The sequence below is a fragment of the Hyperoodon ampullatus genome (genome assembly GCF_949752795.1).
Source record: "Hyperoodon ampullatus genome assembly, chromosome: 2".
NCBI lineage: Eukaryota > Metazoa > Chordata > Mammalia > Artiodactyla > Ziphiidae > Hyperoodon > Hyperoodon ampullatus.
Window position 1 is genome coordinate 106,650,604 of NC_136915.1, and position 15,780 is coordinate 106,666,383.

Sequence of the window (15,780 nt, forward strand, 5' to 3'; positions counted from 1 at the left end):
GAAAAGCTGCCTCTGAGAAACATACACTGTCCTCTTTCAGGCTATCCATCCCTCAAGATTCCCGGCTTCACAAAGGAAGTGGTGCTGGGGCAGCACATAACTCTCAGACATCTGCATCCCACATTTTTTTCTCTCCCATCCCCTCTCCACCCACTACCCACCCCCCACTCCCCGCCTCGAATTCTCTGGACTGATTCTTGTGGTAAAATCTCACACGTTTTCTCAATCTATATGCAAACCAGGTAGGATTGACAGCTGAAGAAAGCTGCACATTGCCTGGCCTCAAAGTTATCTGTTCTCCCTCTGAGGGAAAATCTTTGAGCTCCGTGACAGTGCCTCGAAGCCATGGCCCTTGTCCTAAGACTCTGCCCCGGCCCAGGCGAGCGCCTGACCCCTGCTAATGTGTGGGACCTTTAGCAGCAGAGAGTGGGGGAAGGTAACCAGAGCCCCCCGCATGCCAGTGATTCATGTTCTCTGAAGGGATCAGAGTGTTATTAGAAACCTCGCCTGCCAAATGTGGGGCAAATGTAACCAATTTATTAATGCCGAGAAACCAATGTGTGAAATTGGACCAAGAGGAGAGGGGCGCCAGCCCCTCTCCCCACTTCCTGCTCTCTGGCAGTGACAGAGGGAGGGTGGTGGACAAAGAGTTCTGTCTTCTGCAGGAGGACGTTGCCGTCATAATCACATGTGATAGTGACAACAAATATTCCTGGCTGAAGCTTCAAAGGGCTGGGAGATAATTGCATCCACCATCCTCAGCCTGGCTGTGATGCCTCAGCCTGCGGCTCGCAGGTTGTAAAGCACATTGGGCAGGAAGGTGGGGAGCTTAGTCTTGGTTTCCCTCTGCCCAGCTCTGCTCCTCAGTATTGGGACCAGGTGAGAATGGGGAAGTAAGAATGCCCTGCCATTTGTGTGCTTTTTTGTTTGTTTGTTTGTTTTAACATCTTTATTGGAGGATAATTGCTTTACAATGGTGTGTTAGTTTCTGCTATATAACAAAGTGAATCAGCTATACATATACATACATCCCCATATCTCCTCCCTCTTGCGTTTACAATGTCTCTCAATTTCCAAACTGATGTTGTACCGTGGTCACTTAGCCCTTTTCTATAAATGGTCTTAGACTGATCCCTCAAGGTTTCCTGGGTGGTTACAGTTTGTCTCCAGCAGAGAGGGTTCCTTCAGAGCAGTATGCATTTTTATATGCCTCATTGCCATTGATTGCCCTCTAAACAGGTGGTTGAGTTGAAGACATGAGCAGTCCCATTTATTAAAGAATTACTCTATGGTATGTTATCATTATACGTTATTTTATTCAGTCCCCACACAAATACCCTCGTGATGTAAGTATTGTTATTCTTGAGGAAACTGAGCTCAGAGTGTTAATGAACTTGCCCAAGATCATAGGGTTAAGTGCACAGGATTCAAGCCCATGTCTGTTTAACTATGCTGTTCACCACCCAAGTTTAAGAAGTGGAAACCCACAAAATTCTTTGATAATCTGGTGGGATAGTCAAGAAGCAAATATGGGAAATTTTCTTGCTAAAGCTGCCTTGGAAGTCTCATATTTCAGATTATTAATTTTCGAAGAATCAGCTTACCATAAAAACAATGAACACAAATTTCACAAGAGAATAAATAAATGTTTATGATGATTTGGAGAACCTTTAGAAACTTTCAAAATGTCAGGCTTTTTTGGGTTGGCATCATTATAATTTTACAAGACTATGGGGTGGGAGATGAGATCTGGTTATTTTAGATTCCTAGCTATTTAGATTCTGGCTAAATGTCATTTATCTTGTAATGTGTCACCACATGTCATGTCTCAACACTAAAGGCAACATAATGTATAGCGGGGAAGTCTGATTAGTAAATCTTGAATTAGTGTCTTGTTAATAGTTCTGTTATGAAGGAAAGATGCTGGTAGAATCCCCTGCACCCAAATGCCATTAAATTCACATGTTCTTTCCTGCTGGAAATGTGCTTGATGCATTACAGTGTCTTTCTGATTGGCATGATATGCCTAAAGGGTGGAGCTGCCTTCCATTTCTGGGAGCTTTTTCTCCTCCTCTGCTTTCCAGTGATAGTTTAACTGGTCTTGAAGCTGCTGTGTGTCATGAGGCAGGAGTAGTTGTCTCTTCGACTGAAGGGAAGGAGGGTCAATGGTAACTTCACTGAGATCTAGAAGCAAAGTTCAGTCTTCATTTTGAATTAAAATCCTATCAATTCCTCTTGCTTATTTTGGTATCTAGAAGAGTGTCCTTATTTCTTCCTTCGTCTCCTATAAGCTGCAACTCCCCCAAATCTTCTTAGAAGAATAAATCACTCACTAAAAAAAAGTCTGTAAGCCAATGAAGGTATATTTATGTACTTAAAAACAATTTTTAATGTCTGAAAAAGGTGAAAACAGCTGTTTTGTCCCTATAATTTGGCAGCAGTAAAGGACCCTTTAAGGATTTGAAAATTGGATTGTCCTCTGAGAGTTGAATTAGTAAAATTCACACTCAGTGGCAGTGATTAGCTGTGTCATATAAGAATAATGACAACTCCCAAAAAAATAATGGCAGTAATAAGAATGCAAGGGACTGCCTATATACGTGTCAATCCAACCAAAATTTGAGCTAAGAATCCTCCCAAGGAGACATGGCTGAAATGTAGGTGTAATTTAGTAAGAGGAAAGGGAATGGAATATACTCTATTCTATCTGGGGATCGACTATAAACAGAGATTGATCCCAGAGGATAAAAAAGAAAATCTAAAGAGTGCAGATCTTAATCTTTTAGAGGCAAAGAAGCCTTTCTAAATGGCTCTGAGCTTTATGATTTTCTTGGTAAAAGAAAATCTTTCATTTTCCTATAGTGAAAGCTCGCAGACTGGCACCTGATAGGCCAAGTCTGGCCCACATACAAATTTTGCTTTGTCTACACCGTATTGAGTTACAGTATTTTTTAAAGTTGTCAATTAATTTCACATAGGAAAATCTAGGATTCTAGCTTTTATTGAAAAATTGGGAAGACCTGGCTTAGCTAAACTGTCCACAATGGGCTGAAGCTATAAAGCAGCAGCTGCTCCCTTTAGAAGAGGGTTCACTCTCCGGATTGCCACAGTCTCCACTATTCCCTATCATACCTGCTCCCTGACCTGCTCGACTCATCTATGTTTCAGTCTTTTGAGCCTCTTGGTTTTTGAGTGTGTGACCCGCCTAGTGGGTAAGTTGGCCTTCAGCTACTTGAGCTGAAATTAGCTTCTTAAGACCCTGAACCCTCCTTGTTCTGATTCCATGCTCAGCATGCAACCTTGTGAGAATCTGGCTTCCCATGTAATTTGCCTATAAAGAAAGAATGCATTGATCTTCTGCCCTGAGCATCTTGCTCTATATGAGGTGGTGGCTAGAGTAAATTTTAAAAGGTTTCGGCTTTGGAGTCAGACAGGCCTGCTTCCAATTCTGGCACTGACACTTACTAGGTAAGGTCACCAGGAGGCCTCTTGGCACCCCGCCAGTTATCTTCTCCTGGAGATGTCATCCTGGGTCACCTTGGGCCACATACCAGAATATTCAAATTGAAAAAACATTTTATGAGCAAAATTGATACCCCTAAGTCACAAATTACAGCAACCCCACATCTAGCCAACCAACCAACAAACTTAAGTTTCTCTAGAGATAGTACACATAACAAAAGGATAGAAAGCTACTGATCGGAAACACAAACTCTGATGGCTGTCTGTTCTAGAGAGCCGGAAGGGGAAATGGTGGCTAGAACATGGATTTTGAACTTAAGAGACTTGTATTCAAGTCCTAGTTCTTTCCTTTATTAACTGTGTGAACTTAAAAATGTTATTAACAGCTCTGAGTCCCCAAAGTAAAAATTCTTTCCCTACATACCCCATTGAAACTTTGTGTGGATTAAATAAAATAAGGTGGGGAAGATACTAGGTAAACTGTAAAATGTATGGAATTGTTAATATCAAATTTTTATACACCCCAGTGAACATAAGTAGAAGTAGTAGAAGAACCCAAGAGGCCCAAACCTGGAGTTTCTAGCCTGCCAAAGCAGCATTCACAACCTAAAGATCAGTGCCAGGTTCAGAACACCCATAACCTGGAGTGTACATCGAAGCCTGGAGTGCACATCAAATTAGACTCTGGTTTGGGAAATAAAATAATAATATCCAGTGATGATTAGGGTGGGGGGAAAGAGTCTCACACACATTGTTGGTGAAAGTATAAACTGGAACAAAGAAGTCACGGCAGCAGTACCTATCAAAGTTTTAAATATGCACTCAGCAATTCCCTTCTAGGAATTTATCCAATGGAAACACTCTATAGTGAGCAAGAATACCTGTACAAGAATGTTCAGGGCGGACTTCCCTGGTGGTCCAGTGGTTAAGACTCTGTGCTTCCACTGCAGGGGGCACAAGTTCAATCCCTGGTCGGGAAACTAAGATCCCACATGTCACTTGGTGCGGCCTAAAAAAAAAAAAAAAAAAAAACTAAAAGAATGTTCAAGGCAACATTATTTACACTATAAAATACAATATAAAATTAATGCATATTTTTGTTATGACGAATATGCAGCATTAACAAAAATGAAGTAGATGTGCGTATATACATATATATGTGTGTGTGTGTGTATATATATATATATATATACTGAAATGGAATGGCTATCTGTAAGGTATGATTGAGTTACAAAAAGCAAGCTTCAGTACAGTATAAACAGTGTGACCATATGTTTTTAAAATAACCTAGGTATATATATGTACCTAGAAAAAGTCTAAACATATACAAATCTAACTTTTAACATTGATTTCCACTGGAGAGGGTGAGTAGAATGTAAGGAAGAGACTTCACTTTTTGCTTTACATACTTTTATATTACTTGAATATTTTATAATGATCAGGCATTACTTTTTAATTTTTAAAACCAACTAGAAATCAAAAAAGCAAAGTTAAACCAATATTTAAGCTAGGGAAAAGAAAATAAAATATAATTAAAGAGCTCTAGCCAAGGGTACGAGTAAGGCCAAGGAACAGAAGCAGGGACACAGAGCCCAGAGAACCACATGCCTGGGGTCTCCCCAGTAGCTGTTCCCACACACACCTGGCTGCTTATGTTTCAGGACCACGCCTGTCCTCCTGGACTTGTGGTGCTCTGCTGGCAGAGTCAGTCTGTGTCTGCATAGTTGCCGCTCCTACTGCAGTGCTGCCAGCTGTTTTCCTATTTCTGAAATTGAAGGTTGCAGCAAATGCCTTCGAAATTAAGAGTCGTGCCCATGCGGCAAAGCACTGGGGCTTCTAAGAGAGACTGTTCTGTTCCTGAGAATTTAACTGGACTATCCCTGCTCCTTGACTTCTGCACTTTGTTTTTGTGTTAACTCCTTGTGGCTTTGAACTTGGATTTGACCACAGATTGTGATTCTGCCTCTGCTCCAATCTTGTGTCTTCTCTTATGGTAACCTACTGTCCAATTCTGGCCAATTCCATGACTCAGGTTTTCTTCAGGGGCTGCATTTGGGCAATTTCTTCATGCTTGCTTCCAGCACCTAATCCTCTTCTACCCCTACTTTTAACTCTGTCATCCTATCTCAACACTGATGTCACCAGCAAAGAGGCCAGCATGGGCCCAAACAGAACTACAGACATGATAACTACAAGACATGATAACTCACGATAACTATACATATGGGGCACTTGGGACACTTGCTGTCTGGGAAGAAGCTGTCCTTAACTTCACATGTGGTTCTTAATGAGTTGATAGGAAGTCAGTGGGAATGATCATGCTGGAGTCACAGTGCTGTTGTTTCTAACAGCCCCCAACATTTTGGCAGCAATGTGCCTAAGGTGGTATGTGTTTTGTAAGTTATGACTGTATAGAGGGAGATGGAAGGCCAGCAGCTTGAGCCAGTCTATCCCTTTTAACTTGCCTGGACACTGTCTTCTCCAAATGATGATCCTTATTTATTTTTCATTTCATGACATAGAAAGAACATGTGGGAAGATTCCAGGAGTGAACTTAACTTTCTTTTGAACCATCCAGTGTGAGTCAGAACTGTGGCTCCACATAGCTAGGGACCTTTCTTCTTCTCAGACTTCTCAGCAAGCAGGCTGGGTGAGATCTGTGCATTGACAAAGGAGATGGTTAGAGAGATATGGCTTCTCCCAGGCTGGAATTGAAACCCAACCTCAATTAAGTTAAGAAATCCTCAGTTAAGACTGCCTGGCCCTCTTCACCCTGCCAGCTTTTAGGAGCTGAGACAGGATCTCCTTAGGACCCAGAACAGAAGCATTTTGTAATAAAATTCCTTATATATTTTCATTTCTCCATGGTTCTTAAAATAATGCCTTAGCATGAAGGGTGATTTTACCTTTTTTTTTTTTAATATTGGGGGTAGGAGTTTATTAATTAATTAATTAATTTTTGCTGTGTTGGGTCTTCGTTTCTGTGCGAGGGCTCTCTCTAGTTGTGGCAAGCGGGGGCCACTCTTCATCTCAGTGCGCTGGCCTCTCTTGTTGCGGAGCACAGGCTCCAGACGCACAGGCTCAGTAGTTGTGGCTCATGGACCTAGTTGCTCCGTGGCATGTGGGATCCTCCCAGACCAGGGCTCGAACCCATGTCCCCTGCATTAGCAGGCAGATTCTCAACCACTGCGCCACCAGGGAAGCCCCTGATTTTACCTTTTGAATCCCAGGTCTGGTTTTCCTGCCAAGAAAATAGACATGCAACACACAGTGTACCCAGAAGCCATAAAGGAAACTAGTATATTACATTTGAGAACTTTAAAACATTTATATATAATCCATAGCCAAAGTCCAAGGACAACTAATACATTGGTAAAAATATTCAAAACAGGGCTTCCCTGGTGGCGTAGTGGTTGAGAGTCCGCCTCCCAATGCAGGGGACATGGGTTTGTGCCGTGGTCTGGGAGAATCCCACATGCTGCGGAGCGGCTGGGCCCTTGAGCCATGGCCGCTGAGCCTGCGCATCCGGAGCCTGAGCTCCGCAACGGGAGAGGCCACAACAGTTAGAGGCCCGCATACCGCAAAAAAAAAAAAAATAATAAAATAATTCAAAACTAACATGACAGATAAAGTGTTAATTTTCTTACTTCAAAGAGACAATAAATTAATTAAGTTATAAACAGGGAGTTCTCAGAAAAAGATAAACATAAATAAATAAATAAATGTGTGTGTGTGTGTGTGTGTGTGTATTTATAAACAGGGAGTTCTCAGAAAAAGATAAAATGCATATGACCTGAAATATATGAAAAGACGCCCAACCTCAATGAGGACTTAAAACTGCAAATCAGAACAACAACAACAACAAAATTTCATCAAACAGATAGGCAAATATTAGAAAGTTTTATATATTTGATATTGGAAAGAAAATATCAAAGTATGAATACTTGTATACTGTCAGTCAAAATTTAAGTTAGTACACACTTTTGGAATGCAATTTGGCAGTAAGTTTCAAAATGTTTAAATGTCCTTTGAACCAGTCCTAGGAATTTATCCTAGAGATACACTTATAAAAGTAACCTGAGAGGGCTTTCCTGGTAGTGCAGTGGTTTAGAATCTGCCTGCCAATGCAGACACGGGTTCAAGCCCTGGTCTGGGAAGATCCCACATGCCGCGGAGCAACTAAGTCCGTGCACCGCAACTACTGAGCCTGTGCTCTAGAGCCTGCGAGCCACAACTACTGAGCCCACGTGCCACAACTACTGAAGCCCACATGCCTAGAGCCCATGCTCCGCAACAAGAGAAGCCACCACAGTGAGAAGCCCGCGCACCACAATGAAGAGTAGCCCCCTCTCGCTGCAACTAGAGAGAGCCCACGCAGAAACGAAGACCCAGAACAGCCAAAAATAAACACAGAATATAATTAAATTTTTTAAAAAGTAACCTGAGATAGATGAATAATATGAAAACCCGAAAATAACCCAAATGGTCATCAATATGAGATTCATTAAATAAAGTTAGTTTTTATTGCTACAATGGAATACTATTTGGCCATTACACATATTAAATGGCTATGTGTTGGGATGAAAATATTTTCTTATTTAAGTGAAGAAAGCAAGAGGCAGAGCAGCATGTTTAGTATAACCTCATTCATAAATAGAAAGGATTTTATATGTGTGTGTAGTGATACATGCATAAACAATTTTTCTGAAAGTTTAACAAGGAAGTGTTAACAGTTTGGCAGAAAGATCTGTTGGGAGGTGGGACCAGATGTTTCTCTTTTTACACCTCTCTATAGCACTTTTTTCTAGGTGGCTACCTTCCTCTTATTTAAATAAAATAAATAGTTAGACACACTATTGTATGCAATACGTTGTGTATGATAAGTAGAGGTGGTGGTGCCATGGAGCACAGGATGGGCACCAGAACCAGTAAGGCAAGAAGAATGTCAAGCCTTCCTGCATCAAAGGAGGCCTGGGCTTCATTTTTAAGGATAAGAAGTCCTTAGATAAAGATCAGGACCAGGGAACTCCAGGAAAAGGAAATCCTGTTTTCAAAGTAATGGAGGTGAGAGAAGGCAAGACATGCTTAGGGAATTAAAGGGGGAAAAAAAAAAGTTTGTTGGCATGCAGAGTGATTAAAAGCAAAAAGCTGGCTAAGTAGAGGCTAAACCACTTCCTGTCTTAAGGACTCTGGATTTTCTCTGAAAGCAAGGAGAAACCACTGAAAATTCTAAGTGAAGGAGTGACCAGGTTAAAACCTATGAACCCTTACTTTGGTCCATCATGAGTTGGCTTAATAGCAGGGACAATCATGTAACTTCAAAAAGGATAACAGGAACTGGGGCTCTAAAAAGTAGAAGTTGAAGACAAAACTGTTAGGAATCCAGCAGGACTGAGGGTCACTGGAGAGTGACACTGATCAGATACTGGGCATGTGGCCAGAGCCAACTAGGTGGTCCCTGAGCATGGCAGTGCAGTCTCAAGCCCTAAAACCAACTGGGGTAGATTGGCTGTGGGGTATGCAGTGGTCAGTTTGATGTGTCAGTTTGGCTAGGCTACAGTCTTCAGGTATCCAGTCAAACACTAATCTAGGTGGTGTTGTGAATATATTTTGTAAATGTAATTTAAGTCTACAGTCAGCTGACTTTAAGTAAGGGCTATCACCCTAGATGATCTGGGTGGGCCTGATTCAATCAGTTGAAATTGCTGATGGCCTGCACCATGGATTTTGGACTTGCCTAGCCAGGTCCCACAATTGCAGAAGCCAATTCCTTGCAATAAGTCTCTTAATATGTATCTCCTGCTGGTTCTGTTTCTCTGGTGGGACCCTGATAAGGTGTCAGAGGATGGGGTAAATAGAATTAACAGGGAAAGGGAAACGTATGTGATCTCACCCAGTAAATCTTCATTGACTATAGTTTTTTTCTCTCTTCCTGGGCAGCATGAATCTTCCTCAAATGTCCCTTTACTCAGACACCCAGGAGTTTGACTGCTATGCATTCATATCCTACCCCAAGTCAGCTCCACAGGTCACTTTCCTGGGCTCTCCCAGTTCAGTTTATTACAATAAAACTTTTAGATCAGTCAGGACTCTCTTAGTTGCAAGTGACAGGACCCCAAGTTAAACTAACATAAGCCAAAAGAAAGGGATGAATGGAAGGTATGAACCACAGAAGCTCCAAGAACCTCAAGGACCAGAACTAGGACACTTGAACCTATTGGGACCCTGTCTTACTTCTTTGCTTCCTTCTACGTGTTCTCTACCAGTTTCTTTGAGATGGCAGGCTTCATGGCTCCTGGAAGTCCTTAGCTCATACACTCCCAGCATTTGTTTATTCATTTAACAAATATTCGTCAAGACCTTCTGTACAAACACAGAAACTCTACCTTATGGCAGGGGAATCAGATAATGAACAATATATAATATGATATTATTGTATTAAAATGCATTTTGGAAGGGGAAAAGAGGCCTTCCAGCTTCAATTTTTTTAAATTGCAGAGAAGGTTCTGATTGGATAGCTTTGAGTTCTGTCCCTACCTCTCCACTGTGACAGGCAGTCCTCACTCACATTCCATGGTGATAGTTGGTGTGGGGGGCAGGGGAAGCAATTCCTAAGAGAAAGAAGGTACTTTCCCAGAAAAGAGGGAGTTAGTTGACCAGGTAGACAAAAATATTTCATATCTTTCTACAACCATTATATTGGAATTACTGGCTTATTGTTTCATTGGCACTCAAAAACATATTTCCTATGAATTTAAGAGTAACATTCTTTGGGGAACCAAAGTAAAAGGAACAAATGCAAAGTTGTTCAATAATCTTATTGTTTTAGATGACTCACTGTGTGTGTAACATCACAGAAAGGCCATCCTGGGGCCACCTAACCTGGGATGTGAAAGGTAAAATTGAATTCTATGGCAACGGCTTTAAAGATGTGGGTTGTTCACGTATTTTTTCATTCACTAATTCATCCATACCCATAAAAACAGAGTATATATTATATTGAATATATGTTATATGCAAAGTTCTGAGAACAAAGGTGCAAAATGCACTGTCTCTGTCATCAAAGATAGAGGGAGAGGCAGGTGTATTAACTAATCAAAATGTGCTCTGATAAGTTCCATAGTGTACATAGTATGATGGAAACAGTGGAGGCCGTGCTACATTCTTAGAGGAATCAGAAAAGTCTCTGCAAAAGTGGGACATTTGAACCAGGCCTCAAAAGATAAAAGGAGCTCTCTAGGTGAAGGAGAGGAGGCTGGCATCCCAGAGATAGAAAACAACAACTAAGCCACAAAGGCACAGAAGTAAGTAAAAGCATGACAAGGAGAGAAGCTAGGCTAGAGGGCTGTCATGCAGAAGGGAGCAGAGATGAAATTGTGAAGGATGCACACAAGCCATTGAAACGACTTCAAATTTTTCAATCCATAGGCAACAGGGAGCTACTGATTGGCAGCAGGAGAGGTGTCATGTTCTAGAAAATCTGTGTTCTAGAAAAAACATTCTAGAGGGCTGTCGAGAAGGAGTGAAGTCTACAACTAGCCCTTTGGGAGCTGTCAAAACAGTCCTAGTAAGAGATACTAAGAAAGTAAATGCAGTCCAGGGCCACAGGATTAGGGAGGACAGGAGAGATCTGAGAAAGAATTACAAAGAGGATAGAAGAGGACACGATTTATTGTATTTCTACCTTCCGCCTATGCCCTGAGATACTTTACACACTATTTCACTTACTCTTTACAGCAACCCTGTGAGGGTGTAACGTCCCCCTCAAGAAACTGAACAACAGAGAGGCTGTCTCACTCAAGGTCACAGAGGCATTAAACAGCAGATCCAGGACCTGAACCAAGGTCTGCTGGATCCCAAAGCCCGTGCTCTTTCTCCCTACTCACAAGGAATCAAAAGGACTTGGTGATTAGGGTTCCATCATCCCTCACTTTCCAAAACTTTGTGGGAAGCAGTGTGTGTGCACCAGCCTCTAGCATGCCCAGGGAAGAATGTATTCTGTTAGATTACATCATTCTGAAGGAGGGAGGACTTCTTATATCAAGTGGAATTTGGAGGCCCAGCCAGTGTTCACCCTGTCTAGGTCTGTATTAGTTTTCTATTATTGCTGCTGTAACAAATTGTCATAAACTTAGTGGCTTAAAACAGTATGAACTTTTCATCTTACAGTTCTGTAGGTTAGAAGTTCAACAAGGGTCTCACTGGGCTAAGATCAAGGTGTCAGGAGGGCTAAGTTTTTTTCTGGAGGCTTTAGGGATTAATTCTTTCCTCGCTTTTTCCAGTTTCTTAGAAGCCACCACTTTGTTCGTGGCCCCCCTCCTCCAGCAGTGACAAGTCCAGTCTTCATATCACATGGTTCTGATCTTTCCTCCTGCCTCTCTGTTCCACTTTTAAGAAGCCTTCTGATTACACTGAACCCACCTGGTTAATCCAGGCTAGTCTCCCCATTTTAAGGTCAAGTGATTAGCAACCTTAATTTAATCTGCCACCTTAATTCCCCTTGGCCATGAAACAGAACACATTCACAGCTTCTGAGGAGTAGGACGTAGACATCTTTGAAGGACCATTATTCTGCCTACCGCAAGTTTCTTTACATGATTTTAGATTTGAATCTTGCTGTACTAGTTCTGGAAATTTACAAGGAGAGGCTCAGGGAAGCAGTGGTGAGAAAAGAGTTAACTAGCCATCCAAGAAACACAATGACCTCTTGACGATGTTGAGTGCGGTGTAGACCTGCAGGCCAAGAGCTGGGCTGTTGGGGTAGGTGGCTCACATCTTCGAAGAAAAGCTCATCAAGCAATGACCAGTAGAAACCAGGACACCAGTCACCTGGGAAACCAAGGAAACATAAACATACAGCCATCCATCACTGCCATCTGGAAAAAATTGGGTAGTGAGGGTCTTCCTGTTAGGCCCTGCTCCAGTATTTATTTGTGTAGCTGGAGTTCCCAGACCAGCCTTTCTGTCAGCGATGCTTCAATGAGGTGTACGGGGCTGAACCTTAGCCTGGAATTAAAACACACCACCTTTCTGTGTGAATGTGGATGTAAATATTACCAGCAGGTCACTCAAGAGATAGGTGTCCATATTTCCAAGTCTAAACGATCTCTGTCAGTCAGACATGAAGACTCCATGTGCTTGTTGGCAATATCATCTTTAGGAAAAAATCTGAATTCCCAGTGAATGCTGCATGTGTTCTGCTCTGTCCAGGAGCTGTGATGTCCAGGAGCCTTGTCCTACCAGCTCCACCCTGGTCAATGATTTCACGTAGAGATGTGAAGGGGAAAAACAGTTTTAATTGGGTCCACTGTGCAAAGTGATACACTGAGTTACATGGGCCCTCCTCCCAAGAGTCCTCACTGTTGGTCAAGCATGTTTTCAGCTGTTGCTCCAGCCATGGTGAGAGATTTGCCCCGCTCCCTTTACGTGCTCTCACCCTGTCCCCCAAGTGATTCAAAGATATTTACAAGGCAGCTGGCTGGGGTTTGCAGGGGCAAGTCTGAGGCATGGATCAGAGCAAAGTGAAGTGACCCGTATAGGGAACAAACCTATGACCTTGGCCTCTCAAGCACAGTATCCTTACAGACTCAGCTAACAGTGCCTCCTGAAAGCCCACCCTTCACTCAGGTCCATATGCAACATGAAACACTCAACAACCGCTGGCTGCAGCAAGAAGGAGAACATTCAGACCAAGATAGATTTCCTAGCATCATGTTGTGTTCTCTTACCTTGAGGATATATTGCGGTGCTACCCTGTCAGAACCAAACACATTCTTTTTTTTTTAATTTTTAATTTTTATACAATTTTTAAAGGTGACTTTCCATTTACAGTTATTACAAATATTGTCTATAATCCCTGTGTTGTACAGTACATCCTTGAGCCTGTCTTACACCCAATAGTTTGTACCTCTTACTCCCCTACTCCTATGTCACCCCTCCCCCATTCCCTCTCCCCACTGGTAACAGCTAGTTCTCTATATCTGTGAGTCTGCTTATTTTTGTTTTATTCACTAGTTTGTTATATTCTTTAGATTCCACATATAAGTGACACGATACAGTATTTGTCTCTATCTGACATATTTCACTAAACATAATGCCCTCCAAGTCCATCCATGTTGCTGCACATGGCAAAATTTCATTCTTTTTTATGGCTGAGTAGTATTCCATTGTATGTGTGTATATATATATATATATATATATATATATATACACACCATATTTTCTTTATCCATTCATCTGTTTATAGACACTTAGGTTGTTTCCATGTCTTGGCAATTGTAAATAGTGCTGCTATGAACATTGGGGTGCATATATCTTTTCAAATTAGTATTTCTGGGGGGGTTTTGGTATATATACCCAGGAGTGGAATTGTTGGGTTGGATAGTAATTCTATCTTTAGTTTTTTGAGGAACCTTCATACTGTTTTCCACAGTGGCTGCACCAATTTACATTCCCACCAACAGTGTAGGAGGAGGACAAAACAAACTCCTGATGACTTTGGAATGCTAAAGGCTGCATAGGAGTTCCCCAGCCTCATTCATGGTCACAGTGTGAGCTCCCAAAGGGCACAACTAGGCTGTATCCAGTCCTTGGCATAAGGTAGATGCTCAAAGCGTATAAGTGAAATGAATGTTAAAAGTGGATGAATTCGTGAGATAGATAAATGTGTCATATATATCCTGACTTTACTTTGAAAGATGGTTCTCAGAATCCTCACATTCCATATCACTTGTTTCATGGACAGGAAACACCCTAGTTCAATACTGCCTATTGGAAATGTAATACAAATCCCCAATGCAAGCCACAGTCATACTTTAAAATTTTCTAATAGCTACATTAAAATAAGTAAAAAGAGACATAAGAGATTAACTTTAATTATATTTCATGTAACACTATATATCTAAAATATTATGATTTTACATATAAGTTATGTGAAAATCATTGAGTTTTTTTTTTTGTTTTTTTTTTTGGTGCCAACTCTAGCAACATATCTCAATTCAGACTCACCACATTTCACATAGCTACATATGGTTTGTGGCTACTGGGTTCAACAGTTTAGCTCTAGATACTATCAATATCTAGTCAATATTATTATTAATTAACATCTGAGCAATGCTTAACAAAGAATCCTTACTTTTATTAGCTAATTAGTAATGAGCATGTTGATAAGTGCCATTATTTCCACTTTATAGTTGAAGAAGCAGGCTTAATTTCAAGCTAATAAGTAGTCGAGCTAGGACTTGAAACCAGGTGTTGTTTAAGTCTCCTGTTTCCCAATGCACCAGGTACTGCCATTCCTGCAGGGAACCTCAGCACGGTGTGGAACAGGTGGGGTTGCTTCTGAAGACTCCAGGGAGGTGCCTCTTCATTTTACTTCACTATCATGTTACAATTAATGTAGATCAAATGGTTTAGGCAGATACTGCCACATTATAAATGTCATGTCAGCTGCGCCAACTCTGACTGGGCACCTTCTGATTCTGGGAAGAAAAGCAAAGCTTGTGGAGAGACATTTTTCCTGTGCCATCACATGCAGCTCCCTATTTTTCTTTTTTTTTTGTTCATTTCAGAGCTCCAGAGAACTTGCCTGAACCTCTTAGTCCTGCTTCCCAAAAGAAAAATGAATTCTATCTTCATTCTTTTCTTTCTAATTTCCAAACAATAATAGTATTTGATAACACTTCCAAATTTTACTCCCAGCAACCTATGGCCTCAACTCCCTTCCCAGTTATGCTGTCAGAAAGACTTAATTATAGTTATTCCACAGCAGTCTTTTTTGTGCAGTCTGGCTGGCCTGTAATGCCCCTTTGCTTGGAACTCTGATGCTGTGATTTTCCTCCTGAAATCCAAATTGTCTTTGGAAGAGATAACCGGTTTCTCACCCAAGCCATGTCCAAACAGGTCTGGTCCCCAGACCGTATCTGGCATGAAAAGAAGTTCAGTGCAGTGCACAATAGATGACTGTAGTCTAATTTTAGACCAGATGGTTCTCAAGACCATGTTTCTTCTCTGTTGACCCCGCTTCTTATCCCCATCAGACCACCTCCTCAGGGAGGGACGCTGACAGGCATCAAGAACATACAGGAATGAACATAGGATTTTCCTAAAACACATATATGATCCTGCTATCATCCTGATTAAGACACTTTAATGGCTTAGTACACTCTGCAAGATGAAGTCCAAACTCTTTAATCATGCAACAAAGCCCTCCTTGTTGGGACTCTTTCCTACCTCCCCAGCCTCCTCCCCTGCCACACCTCTCATTCATGCTGCAATGGCACCAACATCTCTGCAGGTTTTCTGAAAACACCAGATGGG